A 4640-nucleotide genomic window follows, 5' to 3' on the forward strand; every position below is an offset into this window, starting at 1 on the left:
ACATTAAAATCGAATTAGAGATTTTTTTCAATATGAAAACTATACAAATGACATACATGTCAAAAAGGATTTTATAACAATATTTTGTTATTGTGGATTACCAGTTATGTTAAGAACAAAGATTCTGAATATTCAGACTTCTTTTCTGTGTTTCATATTTACCTATATTATGAGTTAAGCTACTTGACTAAAAGGTCTGATTTAGGAAGGCATTTAACTTTGTAACAAACGTTTTTCCACCTACAGTTACCACCTTCAAAGGAATTCACATTGCAGTGTTGGTGAAGTCTGCTGGTTCCTTTTTGAACAGTGTGCAAAATATATGTCAACCCTATGGAAAGCCAAATAGGTACCTAAATAATGCAACAATTATGCACAGTTCAGAAAGCATAATGTTAGATTTTCCCCATCTAAAAATTAATCAATGAAATAAAATATGAACTATAGTTGACTTGGTTTCAGGGAACACACATTTGAGAATTACATTATTAATTACCTTATTGTTCTTGTCTCATCTCCAGTCATGGACAGGATTTTGAGGACCACCGTACTTTTTACTTTGTGGATTAGAGTAGTGAAGGAACACAGATGGACTTACTCAGAATTGGTAATAAGCTGTGGTCCTGACTCTTTCCACTTTTTAGGTGCAACCAAATCTTTGTCTGTATAGATCAGCAGATCAAATGAACAGGAAACTCCCAACAGTGGCAGAAATGTCACTGTAGCTGTGATCTGTCTGATCACTGATCGGATTTCATCTTGGGTAGCTTTCTGAGACTTTCCTCTGGGTGCACAGTCTTGTCACACTCAATATCAAATTGTCATTTTTCAAGGACCTCATCACTTTCACTATTTGAAATGACTACCAGAACACTTGTATACCCAGTCTTTTTGTTGTTTTGTTCTACATTATTTAGGTATTTCATGAGCTCAGGATCAGTAGTTACAACCAAATTGAGGCCATATTTCTTCACTTGAGTGAAATAAAGGTTTCAGATACAAAAATGCTAAGCTGATATAAAATGTTATTAATAATAAATGAGAGAATTCAGCCAGGTGCTCCCTTTGAAGGGTGATGCCCTGCTCCTGGGAGAGCTGCCACCTCATGGCCAGACCCACGGCTTCTGCACATGCCCACCACACAGGCCACTGCAGGGCTCAGCTGCCCCTGCACCATTTAAATCAGGCATCCCTTGGAGATAATTAGGTTGGATACCATTGCCTAGTCATTAGAAATAACTGATAAGTTTTACCTGAATTTGTTCTTATATTCTCTAACCTGCCATTCCCTTCCTTCCTCCCTTCCTTCCTTCCTTCCTTCCTTCCTTCCTTCCTTCCTTCCTTCCTCTTTCCTTTCTTCTTAGCATTGCCTTCCATTCCTCTCCCTTCATTCTGCATGTTGCTTTCCACACTGTAATTTCACACAGGTCTCATATACAGTTAATTATGTTATCCATTTAAAAATTTTCATTCAATGAAGCTAACAAATGAACATAGTATTCAATTTCTTTTGAAAATTAGTATTGGTATTCTTGCAAGTTTTCCTTTTTGTAATTAGAAAAATACCAATATTACTTTTCTGTAAATATATATTAGCAACCCTCTGAAAAAAATAGCATTCTTGTATAAAATTTGTTATTTCCCTGAATTAGTAGGAGGATATCTAGTGCTAATGCCATTTAAAGAATACTTGAAATGTAAATAGAATGAGAGTTTGATTTCCTGAAAGTATTTTTCTTGAATAAAAGAAATCTTTAAGACAATGCTTTCAGTTTTAGATGAGACATTTTATTTAAATGTTAAGTTACTTTATAATACCTTACATCTTAATAAACAAAAATAAGTACAATAATTATATATTATATTTGCATCATATTTTTTGACTTCCAAAACATAAGAGAGAAATTGGGGTTATGAGAAGTTTTTCTCCTGTAGTGCAGGGCTATGACTATAGACTTTAGCATGACTCCATCGGTTCAAAGGAATCAAAATGCTCATGCATGTCAACTGGTTAGGCCAGTGATTTTAAATAAATAAAGCACATTTTTTTCTATTGTGTAACCATCTTCATTGCACAGATTAATTGTATATTAATCCTCAACAAATCATAGAGTCATAGAATGAGAAGCCAGAAAGTTACCATTCCAGACAGGCAAATATCTGTGCTGCACCATTAAAAGAGAGGGAGAGTAAAAAGAGGAGAGATAAGATGCTAAAAAAGCATTATTTATTAGTATATGTTTCTGTAATGGGGTTCTACACAAGAAAAAATCCAATATAAAAGTGGCATTGCGAAAAATTATCTTTAAAATTTATATGAACTTTATTAAAATGTATGACTTTTCACATTATGTTATGCATAATTTTGAAAAACGACTCACCTATCATGTTACATAATATATATTACCTACTTAGGTGAAAATAATTTTTATGATGGTTGAATTGAAGAGATTAATATATTGAAGGGTGATTCGTGAAAGCCAGCACCACAAAAGGAGTTCTGTTCTTGTAGAGCTCCTGCTGGGGAGAAAAATTGTCGTTCTATCCTTCTAGGTTCTTGGACTAATAATCAAATTAACATAAGACAGGTTAACAGGAGAAAACGTTTAATTATATTCGTATGGGGACTCCCTAAGAATGAGATCCATAGGCAGTCAGGTACTTGAGGCTTATATTCCATCCTGAGCTCAGGAGAAGGGGGTAGGGTTCTGGGACTTCATAAGGGAGGAAGTCAACTTACAGGAAGATGGAAAGGGCAAATATTTAATAAACAAATGTTTGTCATGCTACTCGGAGATAATGGGACACAGAAAAGAATTTAATCTGCAGGCCCTGCCAAAATCTCTCCCAACCCAGCCTATCACATCTAGCCCATATTTTTTGGAGTTACTTCTGGTGATAGTTCTCTTTCTGGAGCAGCCCTCTGTCTAAATTCTTTTAGGTGGTTAAGGGAAAGGGAAAAGTTTTCCTTGAATCTGATGGGACTTGATTGCCTTCAGCTCAAAATAGTTGACATGACAAAGTGGCATATTTGTGGGGGCTCATTATCTCATTATTAATTCATTTACTTCTTAGTTATTGAATAGTGCTTAGTGCAGTTGAATCTATTCAACTGCAAATGTTAGTGCAGAGAAGTAGCTGGTACCCCATCCAACGTTGAATGCTGAGTTTCTAGGGCAGCGGTTCTCAACCTGTGGGTCACGACCCCTTTGGCGGTCGAACGACCCTTTCACGGGGGTCCCCTAAGATCATCCTGCATATCAGATATTTACATTACAATTCATAACAGTAGCAACATTACAGTTATGAAGTAGCAACAAAAATAATTTTATGGTTGGGTCATGACATGAGGAACTGTATTTAAAGGGCCAGAAGGTTGAGAACCACTGTTCTAGGGCATACCTGTAGCCAGGTTCTGTCAGGTCATGATGTAATATCAGGGCCCCGGATCATACCAGGGCTAAGACAATGCCTCCTAAATCATGTGGTTTGAAGGTCCCAGAACTCCAGGATTAAAGCCCTTTCTTCCAAAATGTGACATCAGGCAAGCAGTGTGCCTTTACTAGTAAATGTTTAAGAACCAGCTCTGGGCAGGGTGTGGTTATGTACGATTTATAATATATGGTGCTAATTTTCATGGTATAAATATTCCAACCAAGGGTGACTCCAAATTACATACATAATGTCACTAAACAGGAAATTTGGAAGAGGTACTCAATTGCAAACAATTATAGAGGAAATAATGAGTTTTGTATATTTATCATCTTCCTCTTTAAAGAAGTGAATTCTATTTATATAATTTAATTTTTAATAATTGCTGTGCTAAGCAACCAGGTTGCAAAATTTCTGAAAAGTTATCAATCACCATTTATCTGAGCTAGCTGGAGCTTTGAGAGCTACCAAGGAATGCTGCGGGGATTGGAGACATGCACACTGGCCATTCCCTTCTCCGCAGTGTGTCCCAGTGAACTCTGCTGCCGATAAGGTTTCCGTGTGAGTTCTGCCTGACCTTTTATTTATTTATAAACAACTGCAAAAAAAGTCTCAGCACAAGGGTACCTCATTGTCTTCTTTTTTCTCAAGTTATCCAGAAAAAAATTTCAAAAAATTTCTTTATTTAAATAGCTCAAATATACATAGAGATTATATGCATATCAATATTTAATATATAAGTGACATTTGGTCCTCTGACAATTCTATATAATTGAAATTAAATTTTAGTAAATTTGCAAATATGGACCAAATTCTTTCACAAGAAAACTTCACTAAATGTTTTAAGTGTGGTAAAAACAAAAAAGACTTTATTAAATGTATTACATATGATTCACATTAGTCTACCTCCGTAGGTAGACATCTTGAGAAAAGATCATGTTATATTTATTTCTTCTCCAATTTTTTTATAGGAAGTATTCTATGAAATATTAGAAACTGTGTATCATGTGCTGACTCTATGACTAACAATGATAACTAATATGCTTAACAGTTGCTCTGTATCAATGACTAGGTAAAATTTTTAATAATTTAAAGACATTTCAATTAACTGTTTTAATATAAAAGAAACAGTTGGAAACTATTTTTTTCTGACTATCAGAGTATTAATAAAGAAACTTCAGTGGCAATCAAATAATTTTCTGAAGTAT

General features: G+C 34.9%; 1 pseudogene across 1 annotated transcript; it reads right to left on the reverse strand.

Annotated features, from left to right (window-relative positions):
- Positions 1-492: 492 nt before the first annotated feature.
- Positions 493-1107, reverse strand: LOC308513756 (mitotic spindle assembly checkpoint protein MAD2A-like; annotated as a pseudogene). The gene has a single exon. The product of its transcript is annotated as a mitotic spindle assembly checkpoint protein MAD2A-like (transcript).
- Between the last annotated feature and the right edge of the window lie 3533 nt (positions 1108-4640).

Source organism: Myotis nattereri, assembly GCF_964212035.1.
Source record: "Myotis nattereri genome assembly, chromosome: 2".
Classification (NCBI taxonomy): domain Eukaryota; kingdom Metazoa; phylum Chordata; class Mammalia; order Chiroptera; family Vespertilionidae; genus Myotis; species Myotis nattereri.